Source organism: Rhinoraja longicauda, chromosome 8 (assembly GCF_053455715.1).
Source record: "Rhinoraja longicauda isolate Sanriku21f chromosome 8, sRhiLon1.1, whole genome shotgun sequence".
In the NCBI taxonomy this organism is placed as follows: domain Eukaryota; kingdom Metazoa; phylum Chordata; class Chondrichthyes; order Rajiformes; family Arhynchobatidae; genus Rhinoraja; species Rhinoraja longicauda.
Window position 1 is genome coordinate 30,598,213 of NC_135960.1, and position 16,488 is coordinate 30,614,700.

General features: G+C 41.7%; 1 protein-coding gene across 7 annotated transcripts in view; it reads left to right on the forward strand.

Moving 5' to 3' along the window:
- The first annotated feature begins 9,940 nt into the window (after nt 1–9,940).
- hdac4 (histone deacetylase 4) overlaps nt 9,941–16,488 on the forward strand; it is a 330,518-nt gene continuing 323,970 nt past the window's right edge. For all 7 annotated transcript variants that reach the window (XM_078403501.1, XM_078403498.1, XM_078403502.1 and 4 more), the window contains exon 1: nt 9,941–10,157. The gene's annotated coding sequence lies outside the window, so the exon portion shown is untranslated. The remainder of the gene's footprint in view (nt 10,158–16,488) is intronic.

Below are 16,488 nucleotides of genomic sequence, written 5' to 3' on the forward strand. Positions count from 1 at the left end.
CCATATCACTACTGTATATCACTATTAGCTTGCTTTTTTTGCAGCAGGATATTTCTGCTGAACTCCAATTATTTCATTTAAAATGTTTCTTCCTCTCCATTTCTAAATACCTTCTTTATTCTCATTTGCTCATACTACTTTCTTTCTCAATTTATAAATTCCTCTATACTACTTTTTCATGTCACCTCGGGATCATTTACCATTACTAGTTATGTGATGAATCTTGTTGGGTTTTCTTAACTGACAATAAAGCAGGAAGACCTGAACACTGCAAATGCCATTTCATTTTATTCTTTCCCTACCACTTGACAGTTTAATTGTAGCTGGTTGAATCTTTTTTTTGATTACCGTTCCAGGTCTTTAAACTATTTCATAGATTGACTTCCCTATTTGTCCCTCCATTTCTCCTTTTGGACAGTCTGTAGATTATCTGATGCTTCTTTTCCCCTTCTTGATCTCTCTGTCTCCATCAGAGGCGACAGACTATCCACTGATATCTGATACAAGCTTACTGACTCCCACAGTTATCTTGACTTCACTTCTCCCACCCTGCCTCTTGTAAAAATGCTGTTCCCTACTCTCAATTCCTCCATCTCCGTGATCTAATCCCAAGATGAGGTATTTCATACAAACACATCCAAGATGTCCTCATTCTAACGTGAATGTGGTTTCCCCCCAGCTGTCATCAATGGATCCCTCACCCATGTCTCTTCTGTGTCCCAGAGTTCTGCTCAAGCTCCCTCATCCCCTCGATGCAACAAGGACAGACTTCCCCTGGTCCTCACCTTTTACCTCACCATCCTCCGCATCTAACACATCATATTCTTGTCATTTCCATCACCTACAGCATGATCCAACCATGAATCACATCTTCCCATTTCCACCCTTTTCCTCCTTCCGCAGAGACTGAAAACCCTTGGTTCTTTCATCCCTTCCCACTCATACCACTCCCTCTCCAGGTACTTTCCCCTGCAACCGCAGGAGATGTAATACCTGTCATTATACTTCCTCTCTCGACTCCATCCAAAGTCCCCAGCAGTCCTTTCAGGTGAGACAGAGATTTACATGCACTTCCTCTAAATTCATCTACCGAATCCGGTGTTCCTGATGTGGCCTCATGTACATCGGCGAGAACAATTGTAGATTCGGCAAACACTTTGCCGGATACTTGCGCTCGGTTCGCCAAGGCCTACTGGATCTCCCGGTTGTTAACCACTTTAACGTTCTTTCCCATTCACATACCTTTCTGTCCTGGGCCTCCTCCATTGCTACACTGAGGCCTCATGCAAATTGGAGCAACAACACCTCATTAAAAAAAAAATGCATTATTATATTTCACTTGGGTAGCTTACAACCCAACCCAATGGTAAGAACATTGAATTTTCAATTTTTCAGTAACTTCTACAAACACCTCCCTTTCTTTTCCCCCCACTCTTCCGCGAAGACTTGGTTGACCTTGCACGATCCCCCACCCCCTTCCTCCACAAAAAGTCCATGAACCAGCTTCACAGTTTGCAACTATGTATCCCTCTTGGGCTCATTCCTGTGTCTATCCAACATTCGGCCTATCAGAGAACCTCCTCACCTGACGTTATTTGTTGCTGGCCCTGATTTATCCAGGTTTTTTCGCTTGCAGTTTTTTATCCCTGCTCTCTATTATAATTAGTCTGAAGAAGGGCTCCAACCTGAAACGCCACATCCATTTTCTCCAAAGATGCTGCCCGGCCCGCGGAGTTACTCCAGCTTTTTGCGTCTACGATTTAAACCAGCATCTGCAGTTCCTTCCTACACACACTCCATTTATTACCAACCTTTAGTGTCTTTCTTTGGTATAAACCAGTTCATTTAAGATTCCTTGCAAGGCGTGACATAGAATCAGGAGATGTAGAATCAATATGGATAGAAATGAGGAATTGTAAGGGTAAAAATACCCTAATGGGAGTTATCTACAGGCCCCCAAACAGTAGCCTCGACATAGGGTGCAAGTTGAATCAAGAGCTAACATTGGCATGTCGCAAATGTGATGCTACGGTGGTTATGGGAGATTTCAACATGCAGGTAGACTGGGAAAATCAAGTTGGTAATAGACGCCAGGAAAGGGAGTTTGTGGAGTGCCTCCGAGATGGATTCTTACAACAGCTTGTACTGGAGCCTACCAGGGAGAAGGCAATTCTGGATTTAGTGTTTGAACCTGATCTGATAAGGGAACTCAAGGTAAAAGAGCCATTAGGAGGCAGTGATCACAATATGATGTTTTACTCAACAAATTGAGAGGGAGAAGGGAAAATCGGAAGTGTCAGTATTACAGTATAGCAAAGGGGATTACAGAGCCATGAGGCAGGAGCTGGCCAGATTTGACTGGAAGGAGGCCCTAGCAGGGAAGACGGTGGAACAGCAATGGCAGGTATTCCTGGGAATAATGCAGAAGTTGCAGGATCAATTTATCCCAAAGAGGAGGAAAGATTCTAAGGGGAGTAAGAGGCACCCGTGGCTGACAAGGGAAGTCAAGGACAGCATAAAAATAAAAGAGAAGTATAACATAGCAAAGAAGAATGGGAAGCCAGAGGATTGGGACTCTTTTAAAGAGCAACAGAAGATAACTAAAAAGGCAATACGGGAAGAAAAGATGAGGTACGAGGGTAAGCTAGCCAATAATATAAAGGAGGATAGTAAAAGCCTTTTTAATTATGTGAAGAGGAAAAAAATAGTCAAGGCAAATGTGGGTCCCTTGAAGCAGAAGCAGGGGAATATATTATGGAGAGAACAAGGAAATGGCAGACGAGTTGAACTGGTACTTTGGATCTGTTTTCACTAAGGAAGATACAATCTCCCAGATGTTCTAGTGGCCAGAGATCCTAGGATGACAGAGGAACTGAAGGAAATTCACATTAGGCAGGAAGGGTAGGGTTGGGTAGACTGACGGGACTGAAGGCTGATAAATCCCCAGGGCCTGATGTTCTGTTCCCAGGGTACTTAAGGAGGTGGCTCTAGAAATTGTGGACGCATTGGTGATCATTTTCCAATGTTCTATAGATTCAGGATCAGTTCCTGTGGATTGGAGGGTAGCTAATGTTATCCCACTTTTTAAGAAAGGAGGGAGAGAGAAAACGGGAAATTATAGACCAGTTAGTCTGACATCAGTGGTGGGGAAGATGCTGGAGTCAATTATAAAAGACAAAATTGCGGAGCATTTGGATAGCGGTAACAGGATCGTTCCGAGTCAGCATGGATTTACGAAGGGGAAATCATGCTTGACTAATCTACTGGAATTCTTTGAGGATGTAACTAGGAAAATTGACAGGGGAGACAGGTGGATGTGGTGCACCTGAACTTTCAGAAAGCCTTTGACAAGGTCCCACATAGGAGATTAGTGGGCAAAATGAGAGCACATGGTATTATTGGGGGTAGGGTACTGACATGGATAGAAAATTGGTTGGTAGACAGAAAGCAAAGAGTGGGGATAAATGGGTCCCTTTCAGAATGGCAGGCAGTGACTAGTGGGGTACCGCAGGGCTCAGTGCTGGGACTGCAGCCATTTACAATATACATTAATGACTTGGATGAAGGGATTAAAAGAACCATTAGCAAATTTGCAGATGATACAAAGCTGGGTGGCAGTGTGAACTGTGAGGAAGATGCTATGAGGTTGCAGGGTGACTTGGACAGGTTGTGTGAGTGGGCAGATGCATGGCAGATGCAGTTTAATAAGAGTGAGGTTATCCACTTTGGTGGTAAGAATAGGAAGGCAGATTATTATCTGGTGTCAAGTTAGGAAAAGGGGGCGTACAACGAGATTTGGGTGTCCTATTGCATCAGTCACTGAAAGGGAGCATGCAGGTACAGCAGACAGTGAAGAAAGCCAATGGAATGTTGGCCTTCATAACAAGAGGAGTTGAGTATAGGAGCAAAGAGGTCCTTCTGCAGTTGTACAGGGCCCTAGTGATACCGCACCTGGAGTACTGTGTGCAGTTTTGGTCTCCAAATTTGAGGAAGGATATTCTTGCTATTGAGGGCGTGCAGCATAGGTTTACTTCCTGGAATGGCGGGACTGCCACATGTTGAAAGACTGGAGCGACTAGGCTTGTATACACTGGAATTTAGATGGATGAGAGAGGATCTTATCGAAACATATAAGGCTATTAAGTGGTTGGACACGTTAGAGGAAGGAAACATGTTCCTAATATTGGGGGAGTCCAGAACCAAGGGCCACAGTTTAAGAATAAGGGATAGGCCATTTAGAATGGAGACGAGGAAAAACTTTTTCAGTCAGAGTTGTGAATCTGTGGAATTCTCTGCCTCAGAAGGCAGTGGAGGCCAATTCTCTGAATGCATTCAAGAGAGAGCTAGATAGAGCTCTTAAGGAAAGCAGAGTCCGGGGGAATGGGGAGAAGGCAGGAACGGGGTACTGATTGAGAATGATCAGCCATGATCACATTGAATGGTGGTGCTGGCTCGAAGGGCCGAATGGCCTACTCCTGCACTTATTGTCTATCCTTATTAGTGTTATTAATTATTTTTTATGTTTTGTTTCAATCCAAAGTAGTTTGGTTTCTATCTTAAATGAACTGCAGATGCTGGTTTATACCAAAGATAGACACTAAAGGTTGGTAATAAATGCAGTGTGCGTAGAAAGGAACTGCAGATGCTGGTTTAAACCGAAGATAGACACAAAAAGCTGGAGTAACTCTGCGGGTCGGGCAGCATCTTTGGAGAAAATGGATATGACGTTTCAGGTTGGAGCCCTTCTTCTGACTAATTATATTAGAGAGCAGGGATAAAAAACTCCAAGCGAAAAAACCTGGATAAATCAGGGCCAGCAACAAATAACGTCATGAGAGGAAGTTCTCTGATAGGCCGATCGTTGGATAGACACAGGAATGAGCCCAAGAGTGATACATAGTTGCAAGCTGTGAAGCTGGTTAATGGACTTTTTGTGGAGGAAGGGGGTGGGGGAACGTGCAAGGTCAACCAAGTCTTCGCAGAAGAGTGGGGGGAAAAGTAGGGTGGGGGTAAGTGTTGGGGGGTAGAGAAAGGAGGAGAAAGGGAGGTGTTTGTAGAAGTTACTGAAAAATTGAAAATTCAACGTTCTTACCATTGGGTTGGGTTGTAAGCTACCCAAGTGAAATACGAGGTGTTGTTGCTCCAATTTGCACGAGGCCTCAGTCTAGCAATGGAGGAGGCCCAGGACAGAAAGGTATGCGAATGGGAAGGAACATTAAAGTGGTTAGCAACCAGGAGATCCAGTAGGCCTTGGCGAATCGAGCGCAAGTATCCGGCAAAATGTTTGCCGAATCTACAATTATTCTCGCTGATGTACATGAGGCCACATCAGGAATACCGAATTCGGTAGATGAATTTAGTGGAGGCGCATGTAAATCTGTCTCACCTGAAAGGACTGCTGGGAACCCTGGATGGAGTCGAGAGAGGAAGTATAATGACAGGTATTACATCTCCTGCAGTTGCAGGGGAAAGTACCTGGGGAAGGAGTGGTATGGGTGGAAAGGGATGAAAGAACCAAGGGTTTTCAGAGGAAGCAGTCTCTGCGGAAGGAGGAAAAGGGTGGAAATGGGAAGATGTGATTCATGCTGTAGGTGACGGAAATGACAAGAAAATTATGTGTTGGATGCGGAGGATGGTGAGGTAAAAGGTGAGGACCAGGGGAAGTCTGTCTTTGTTGTATCGAGGTGGTGAGGGAGCTTGAGCAGAACTCTGGGACAGAAGAGACATGGGTGAGGGATTCATTGATGACAGCTGGGGGAAACCACATTCACGTTAGAATGAGGACATCTTGGATGTCTTTGATTGAAATACCTCATCTTGGGAACAGATCTCAGAGATGGAGGAATTGAGAGTAGGGAACAGCATTTTTACAAGAGGCAGGGTGGGAGGAAGTGAAGTCAAGATAACTGTGGGAGTCAGTAAGCTTGTATCAGATATCAGTGGATAGTCTGTCTCCTTTGATGGAGACAGAGAGATCAAGAAAGGGAAAAGAAGCATCAGATAATCCAGGTGAATTTGAGGGCAGGGTGGAAGTTACTGGTGAAGTTAATGAAGTCCACGAGTTCTGCACGGGTGCAGGAGGCAGCTGCAAAGCAGTTGTCGAAGTAGCGGAGGTAGAGTTGAGGGATTTGGCCAGTGTATGCCTGGAATAAGGACTGTTTGACGTGACCAACAAAAAGGCAGGCATAGCTGAGGTCCAAGGCTACACCTAAACTAGGAGAAAGTGAGAAGAGTCAAAAAAGAAATTGTTGAGGGTGAGGACAAGTGAAGGAGAGCGTTTGTATTGGGAAATTAGTTGGGTATCTGTTCACTGGTTTCTATTTTAATATTTTCTTTGTCTTTTTTTTCAACTGCCAAAGTGTCTTTTTCTAATTATTACTGGTTAAAACTCACATTACCTCCTTCCTTATTGTATCAATGTACATTATATCATCATGTTTTCGCAAACCACAGACTTTATTTCAACTGATTACATAAAGATGTGGAACTTCTAAAGGAATGTGACTTGGCTGTAGCGGGCAATTGAGCAAGACCCATATTTCCAAGAAAGACAAAATCTAATAGAGATTATGTGGCTACATTTCCAGATGAACGTCAAAGACTTACAAAGGAATTAAAATTATGGTTTTGCCTATCAAACTGCTTATTCAATAAATTGTTGTGAATGCTTGGTGTAATTATTCATTGTATAAACAATGTTATTTGTTGTTTCAATCTATTCTGCAAGTGTTTGGTATGGCTAATATTGTTTTCTGGAATAGTTTTGTACAAAGCCTGCAAATAATTCCAAGTTAATATATAAATCATTTTTTTTGCAAAGGACATAGAAATGTAGATGTCTGTGAAATGTGACTATAATGTTGAGCAAAAGAAAATCTGTCCATACCACAGATATTTTGTGATGTGGCCTAAATAAACAAGAAAAGCATGACTTTAGAAGTCTCATGCAGTGAGGTTTATTATTCATGAACCCTTGTCTTTCATTTCAATTTGTTGAAAAGATGGCAAAGATCATCTTGTACTATCTCTATATTACCTTATTCCACTACTTTGTCTACTCACCAATGTGGTTGCAGCACTTGATCGCAGAACACCAGACCAGTTGTTTATAATATTGAAATTTAATTCAGATAATTTCTAATTGACTTTTTCATTATTAAGCAGAGATACTTACACAGATGTCTTGTTTATTTTGTTATGTAAGTGATGCTTCGTACAGGACACGTGTTAAAACAATTATCTGTTACTGGTTGGTAATACAAGTACACCAACCAGAAAAATGAGAACAGGTAATATAAACTTGAAGGCACAACATGTAACTAGGTTGTTGAATGTGGCAGGTTGAAATATTGGTTGAAAAGCATAAAGGTCCCGGATTTATAAACACAAAAGAGTACAAAGGCAAGCAGGTCATGATGAAGCTTTATGTGTGAAACACTGGTCTGGCTACAATTGGGGTACTGTGGAGAATTCTGGACACGTACTTCAAGAAAAATGCAATGGTTTCCGTGAAGGTGATTGCTAAAATTATTACAGGGTCAGGTGAATCTGCGGTCGTTATGCTTAAAACAGTGTTTGTTGCAAGGGGATCAGGTGGTGCCATATAAAACCATGTATATAGAGTGGATAGAAATTCTTGCTATTGGCAGAAGGATGCCCTATCTAACCTAGTCCTATTGGCTTAAAACCAAAAGGTAAGTGCACATGCTAGAAAACTGAAATAAATACAATAAACAATGGAAATATTGAACAGGTCAGAGAGTATCTGCAAAGTGAGAAACAGAGTTAGTATTTCAGGTTAATACCACTTCATCAGAACTAGAAAAGTTAGCTAGGTATAGTACGGGCCAATAGGACTAGCTCAGATCGGGCACCTTGGTTGGCGTGGACAGGTGAGGCTGAAAGGCCTTTTGTATGCTATATGACTGCACCACATGTTTTAAATTGTAGAGGAAGAGGCCTGGTGATGAAAACAAAGTCAAGTCAGTAGTCGGGTAAAAACCAAGAGATGCCAAATGACACATGCTTGCTCGTTATTGCTGATCCATCTGAAGACCACACAAGAAAAAAAATGTTGAAACTGAGATACAACACTGAAATTGCTAGAAATCTGAAAAGAAAGACAATTACGGAAATAACTATCAGGTCAAAGCTGGATATGGAATTAAAGTGATTGGCAAAATAAACAAAAGGTACGTGAAGATTTTTGGTTTTATACAGTGTTTAGGATCTGAAATATATTACCATGCTTAGCAGTGTGAAAAGATAGAATGCAGAGCCCAGTGGGATGGGACTAGCTGGGTTGCCTTAACAACAATAGGTCAAAAGGCCTCTATCCCTGCTATAATAATTCTGTGATTAACCAACAATAAGTGGAATAAACGCATTTATGTAGACTTCTTATTTATTCAGCGCTGGTATTCGTGTCCAGACTCATTGCCGCTAAAAATAGAAGACAGATATGTGCTTCTGGGTTCACATCCAGTTGACTTAGACCATCTTGGTTTCTCTCTTTCTCAGTTCTAATGAAGTGCATTGGAACTGAAAGTTTTTATTTGCACAAATACAGCCTGACCTACCGAGTTTTTCAGCTGATTTGTTTTCATTTCACATTCCCAACATCTGCAGTTTAAAAAAAATCATTCATGTACTGTATATTCTAGATCAACTGAGCATTTGCAGATTTGTTTCCCAAAGTAAATTTGTGAACCAGATGCATTTTAGATCAATCTAGTATTTTACGGTTACCGTTTCAGGTTTAATGACTTAAATTTAAATTCCCCAGTTGCCATGGTAAAATGCCAATAGCAGTATGTAGATTCCCAAATGATCCAGTTCATAAACTGTGTCCCCGTACACCTCGTCTCGTAAAAAATCGCCATATTCGACAAATTAGCACTGGGTGATATATTAATTATCCTATTAAATTATCCTACTAGAAGTTCTTAAATCGACAGTCGGGTGTGTACTATTTTCCTACAAGTTTCAATGGATCGTCATGCAATAATTTTCGAAACCACAGGAGGCACTCGCCGAATATCCACGGGATGCGAGCGATGTATTAACTACACGTAAACATGAATAATTTCAGTTTAGGACGTAGAAGGGGACACAAACTGTCCTTGCTAAAGGCCAAAGATTTAACTGCATTCACTGCAACTTCAGTGGGAGCACGTTTTGCACAGTAACACGGCAATCCAAACCAACTCTTTGCATCCTTTTTAAGCCTCGATACATTTCCACTCTGCAAGCCTCGACTAACAGCAGCGTATTGTTGGTGCAATAATGATATGAAAATTAATTTAGTTTCTGGAGTAGGTACAAAATTGAGAGGAGCAAAAAACACCCAAAAGGCGCGATTAAAACAAAATAAGATGCAGATAAAAATCCACAAGGGCGGGCTAAACTGAAAGCGGAAAGTGAGTTAATAAATTGTATGCGAATGTAATACTGGATTAACCCAGTTCTCCGAGGATAGTCTGTAACACCTCGTGATTATAGCATATACTTTTTCTAGCATTTCTATTATTTTCATTATCAAAAACTAAATAATTAAGGATTGTTTTCGTTTTATGAGGTGGGGGTCATTGTAAACCTTTCCAAAGCAGGATGAGGAAGCGTAATAATCATTGCTCCGCCTTTTCTTAGAATAAAATATAAGGTTTTGTTACAAAATCCTGCAAACATTTTTTTTAAAATCCATCAAAGAAGCAAACTGTTAAAAACAATCGGAATGATCGGACTTGAAGCTGGGCATAAATGCCGAGTCGCGGGCATTCTTGTCCCCACCCACCCTGGGATGAGGATGCGCGGCCCGGGTGCGAGCGCGCTCACGACAGCGGCTCGAGCTCCTTTCAAATCGATTCCTTCCCCAGAGACGAAAAAAAAAAGCAGCCAGCTTCTAAAAATAGCCCAGCCGTTGAGCTGCCCGGCGCCCGGATTGGCGGGCGGTAGTCACGTGCCCAACCGCCAGCTCTCCCTCCCTCCCTCGGCTCCGTCTCTTTTAGCTTGTTTGTTCAGCGAGTGTCAGTGAAGCGGGCGAAACATGGCGGAATCCCTCGGCAACCAGCACTGATCGCTTCTGCAGTCTTCCTGCGCGGACAGCCGCCCGTTGATCTCGCCTGTCCTCTCGCCTCTGCCACCGGCTGCGGCTTTTGGTAAGACCCGCTTGCAAACCTTTGCGATTTAACGGCAATCCCCCTCTTCGATTGTCCCGTTTCCTCCCCACCCCGGTAAATGGACAGAGGTTGCCACTTGCAGGCTACATTGCAAGATTAGCTGCTGAAAGCTTTCACTGGTCAGTGGTTGGGTTTTAAAGATGTATGTTTTTTATGTACACACCCCCGCCCTATCTCACTTACCGATTGAGGCATTTAGTGTTGACGCCAACTAAACTTTATAAACGGACATCCCCTGACGTCGCGGATTGATTGACGTTCCGCTGTCCAATTAGTGTTTCCGTCAATGGTTTGTTTAGGATATTATTGAGGGGAATAGCCCAATTGGCGCCTATTATAGGCGGGACTTCCTGTGTGAAGTTTGGTTGAGGCGGGCGGTTGAGCTTGCCCCTGGATCTGGTATATCCATACATACATGTCGACTGTGGAGCGTGCATGCTTCAACTCTCTTGCAAGATGCAACATGGATCAGCCTCCGAATTGCATTCAGCGCTACTTGGCATCCAGAAATAAACCGATTCTTAAGCCAAGGCGTCTCACTGAGCCTTGGATGAAATTGACACAGTTTATGTTTATCCACTGAGGAGCAGCCTGCTCGAAGTAGTGAATCGGCTACTTCAATTTGAAATTGAATCAGCAGACATAAATAAACGGTGGAAAGGAATTTCATGTATGAATTGATATGTCTGATTCGCCCGGATTTTCTTCCTCTTGGAAATTAAACGTTTTGAGGGATAGCTGGTCGAATGCGTCCTTTTGTATGGAATATAGCTGGGAGGACGGGAGGGGGATGTCCAAGTTGAATTGAAGTAATGGGAATGATGTGGGTGGGATGATTTAAGAAAATACAACATATGAAAATTACTCGACTGAATACGGCGCATCAATCACGTACTACGATGTTGAAATGTAAAGTGTTCAATTAAGTGGATTTAGTGTATTACTTAATTTTCTCCCTGATCTGAAATTACTACAATTTATATGGTTGGCCCGTGGTACCTTGTTCTCTCGTCCAGGGATGAACCTGATTACTAAATGTTGGCATGTTTTGATTTCTGAACTGATGCCGCCTTCAAGTACAGCTCTTGCAGTGATGGGGATTGGGAAATTTAGCCTCCCCTTGGTGTAAACCGGCGATCGTGGTGGCACACGTTTTAGTTAATTTTCCAGTCCGCTGATGCCAGTCAGGTTATTCTCACTGAGTTCCTAAACTCCTGCTACTGTTTATTCTATAGAGGTAGATCCTGGTTTGCTGGAGAAATAAAAAAGATACTTGTAAAAGGAGATGTGGAATGTGAAGAATTTTAAACTATATATTAATTATTTGAGTGTTTAGTAAAAAGATGATGGAGATAATTTGTTCCTTATAGTATCTATCCCAACTGGCTTTGCAATGAGTCCCAGCAAATTAGTTCTTTGTATGTCATTGATGAAACATTACCAAAATGAATCAGTGGAGCAATTCTTATTTATTTTGTCACTAACAGAATTTATTTCAATTGGGGGGAAGGGTTGAAATGATTAATGTAGATCAGAGCCATAGTGCAGCTTTTGGCTTTGACTTGGTGAGATGCATCTGCAAGGATGATCAATTGATAGTAAGCTTTCATTGTTCTCCGCACAGTTTTTGACATTCGTAAGTGAAATTTTGTTAACTTGGGTGGGAGAAAGATGAGACCAGATCTCTGGCAATTTTTTTAAAGTTAATATTTCCTCAAGAATAATAGTTTGTATAAATCTGAATGACAACTTGATAGTCACTGAATTGGAAACATAATTAGGATCGAAACTTTTGAGGTGTTAAAAATATGAAAGCACTTGGTAGAAAGAAAATTACTATACTTGCTTTCAAAGTTGATGTAAACTCAACATAGTCAGTAATTGTTTCTGGCATCTTATCAGAATTTTAACAATATTTGAAATGGTAAATGGAGGGTGTGGCTGTATATTTGAATGATTTTTTTTCTGCAGCAGTACCAAAAACAGAATAAGAATTAGTTCAACTATAGCATTTTAAAAGTTTTATGCTTTAATTCTCAAATTGAAAGAAAATTAGTATGAAACATAACATCCACTGTAAGTACAGACATGGATGGGGTATGTGGAAAGCATATGGAAAGTGATTCAATAGTTTTCAGTCATAACATAACCAATCTGAACGGTCTCAAGAAGGATCTTGACCTGAAATGTCACCCATTCCTTCTCTCCAGAGATGCTGCCTCTCCCACTGAGTTACTCCAGCATTTTGTGTCTACCCACAACATTACCAATGCTGTGGGGCGGCAATATCATTAGATTCCATTTCACAGCTCAACTTATGTACTTTCGCTTGCTTGAGCTCAATTTAAATAGGTTTATCGCTGTTGCATTTTATAAGTATAAGAAGTAGGCCATGCAGCCTTTGTATCTGCTCTACCATTTAACAAGATCATTGCTGATATTTTACCTATACCAACCTCGTATCTATTGATTTCCTTGATATCTAATAATCTATTGATCTATGTTGAAGTTGGAGTTGTATGCAGACCACCAAACAGCAGTTGGGACGTTGGGGATAGCATCAAGCAGGAAATTAGGGATGTGTGTGTAACAAAGGTACAGCGGTTATCATGGGTGACTTTAATCCACATATAGGTTGGAACAACCAAATTAGTAGCAGTGCTGAGGAGGAGGATTTCCTGGAATGTATACGGGACAGTTTTTAAACCAATATGTAGGAGAACCGATTAGAGAGCAGGCCATCCTAGACTGGATATTGTGTAATGAGGAAGGATTAGTTAGCGATCTTGTTGTGCAGAGCCCCTTGGGCAACAGTGACCATAATATGGTGGAATTCTATATCAGGATAGAGAGTTACACGGTTAATTCAGAGACTAGGGTCCTGAACTTAAAGAAAGGAGACTTTGAAGGTATGACGGGAATTGGCTAGGATAGACTGGCAAATTATGCTTAAAGGGTTGATGGTGAAGATGCAATGGCAAACATTTAAAGACTGCATGGATGAACTCCAAAAATGGTTCATCCCTGTCTGGCGGAAAAATAAAACGGGGAAGGAAGCTCAACCGTGGCTAACGAAGGAAATCAAGGATAGTGTTAAATCCAAGGAAAAGGCACATAAATTGGCCAGAGGAAGCAGCAAACCGGAGGACTGGGAGAAATTTAGAACTCAACAGGGGTTAATTAAGAGGGGGAAAAATATCATGACAGAAAACTTGCGGGAATATAAAAACTGACTCTAAAAGCTTCTTTTGAAATATAAATAGGAAAAGATTAGTGAAGACAAATTTAGGTCCCTTGCAATCAGAGACGGGTGAATTTATAATGGAAAACAAAGAAATGGTAGAACATTTAAATGAGTACTTTGGTTCTGTCTTCACTAAACCATCTCCTAGAAATACCAGGGACCAAGGATCTAGCGGGAGGGAGGAACTGAAGGGAATCCACATTAGTCAGGAAATTGTATTAGGTAAACTGTTGGGACTGAAGGCTGATAAATCCCCTGGGCCTGATGGTCTGCATCCCAGAGTATTCAAGGAGGTGGCCCCAGAAATCGTGGATGCATTGGTGATCACTTTCCAATGTTCTCTCGACTCTGGATCAGTTCCCATGGACTGGAGAGTAGTCAATATAACCCCACTTTTTAAGACAGGAGGGAGAGAGAAAATGGGGAAATATAGACCAGTTAGCCTTACATCAGTTGTGGGAAAGATGCTTGAGTCGATTGTTAAAGATGTTATAGCAGAGCATTTGGAAAGCAGTGACAGGATCGGTCAAACTCAGCATGGATTTATGAAGGGGAAATCATGCTTGACTAATCTTCTGGAATTTTTTGAGGATGTAACAAGTAAAATGGATAAGGGAGAGCCAGTGGATGTGGTGTATCTGGTCTTTCAAAAAGCCTTTGACAAGGTCCCACACAGGAGATTAGTGTGCAAAATTAGAGCACATGGTATTAGGGGTAGGGTATTGACATAGATAGAGAACTGGTTAGCAGACAGGAAGCAAAGAGTAGCAACTAATCGGTCCTTTTTAGAATGGCAGGCTGTGATTAGTGGGCTGCCACAAAGCTCGGTGCTGGGACCCCAGATATTTACAATATTCTAGACCGTGGACCCGTTGGGCCCAAATCTCTCCTGCATTGGTGCAGCACCCTTTCCTACTCCCCCTCCTCCCTCCCCTCCTCCCCCCCCCCTCCCCTCCCCTCTCCCCCCCTCTCCCTCCCTCCCTCATTTAGATGAGGAAATTAAATGTGACATCCAAGTTTGCGGATGACACAAAGCTGGGTGGCAGTGTGAGCTGCGACGAGGATGCTATGAGGCTGCAGGGTGACGTGGATAGGTTGGGTGAGTAGGCAGATGCATGGCAAATGCAGTATAATGTGGATAAATGTGAGGTTATCCACTTTGGTGGCAAGAACGGGAAGGCAAATTATTATCTGAATGGCGTCAGATTAGGAAAAGGGGAGGTGCAACGAGACCTGGGTGTGCGTGTACATCAGTCACTGAAAATAAGTATGCAGGTACAGCAGGCAGTGAAGAAAGAAATAATGTTATCTCCCTCAGGTGTGGGAGATAACATCTCCATAACTGCCCTCTCAAGCCCTATGAGAATCAACTCTCGTTCTTAATTTAAAAGGTTTAGCCCCAATTTGCACAAAGTTTGCTCCTATCTGCATAACCTTTAACCCTTATGGAAGTTAATTTGGTAAACTTTATCACAGGTATATCCTTTGTTAGGTATGGAAGCCAGATCCTAATGCCTTATTCCAGGTGCAAATTCCCCAGTGTTCTGTTTAATCTCTGTAAAATGTCTTTACTCAAATTCTCATGAAATAGTGACAAAGACACTATTAGCTGCCTTAATTCCTTATTATAATCGGCAAATTAACAGATAGTTATTAATTTACAGAGATAAGTCTCCGTTATTCTGAATGGGGAAAAAAATCCCCAATTCTCTAGTTTCTTTACTTTTTCCTTAGAAAGTGCATGCCTTCATACTTTCCCACAATAATACATTTGTCATGTCATCATTCATTCTTTTGGTCTATATGTTTCCCCTTGAATCATCTCTACATTTTCACAACCCTGATTGCCACCCAGTTTTGTACCATCAATAGACTAATAATCATGAACATAGATTACGAAGAGCTATGGCCCCCTGAAATCACACTAATTACTTCCAGACAATCTGAGAATGACTCATTTGCTCTCATTTAAAAAAAAATTGTTAACCAATACAGACTTATGTCTTACTGTGAATTCTATATGTTCTCATTTTGTTTGAGAATTTCGTCCTTTGCACTAGTTTTCCTCTTGTTGTTCTGCTAGTTTTGTCCTCAACAAAAATATAACAGGTTTATTCAACTTTTGTAAGTCCGCTTTGATACTACTCAACATTTTCTAAGTGTCATGTTACCACTTTCTTAATATATATATATATTTTCCTGTATTCAGATTAACTGATTTATAGTTGCCTGGTTTCTCTCTACCTTCTTTCTTAGATAATGGGTTTATTTGTTGCTACCTTCTGTTCTGTAGGAACTATTCTAAAGTCTACAGAACTTTGGAAGGTGCCAACTAGTATATTCAGCCTCCAAACTCTTCCATTACCTTGCAATGCAGGTCATCAGGTCTAGGGAATTTCTTGGCCATCAGTCCCTTTTGTTCGGTAATATTTTAAATAACTATGATTTCTTTCAACAGCCCATTCAATGGACTTTTGATCTTCGCTCTTTCTGGGAGGTTTGTTATGTCATGTTCCATGATGGTAGCCATAAAGTATCTGTTTAATATATTTTACTTTAATGTAATTTCAGCCTGCAAGCTACTTTATTAATATTTGCTGACCTTTTGCTTTTGGCATATCTTTAAAGCTGTGACAGTCTGTTTTTCTCTCTCTTGCTAAGCCTTTCTCTCTCTCTTGCCTTCTGAGACATTCATACTGACTTCATACACTTCACTACCAATTTCCATCCTGTTCTTAAATATACTTGAACTATCTCCGATATTTCCCTACTGTTCCCTACCTCACCATCTCCATCACAGGAGACAGACTAGTGACTGACATCTACTACAAACTACTGACTCCCACAGCTATCTGGACTACACTGCTTCCCACCCTTTCCCCGGCAAAGAGTAAATCCCCATCTCCCAATTCCTCCGTCTACGCCGCATCTGCACCCGCCCGGGTTGAGGTGTTTCACACTGGGGCATCAGAAATGTCCTCATTCTTCAGGAAACAGGGCTTCCCCTCTTCCATTATTGATGAGGCTTCACTAGGGCCTCCACTATATCCCGAAGCTCTGCTCTTG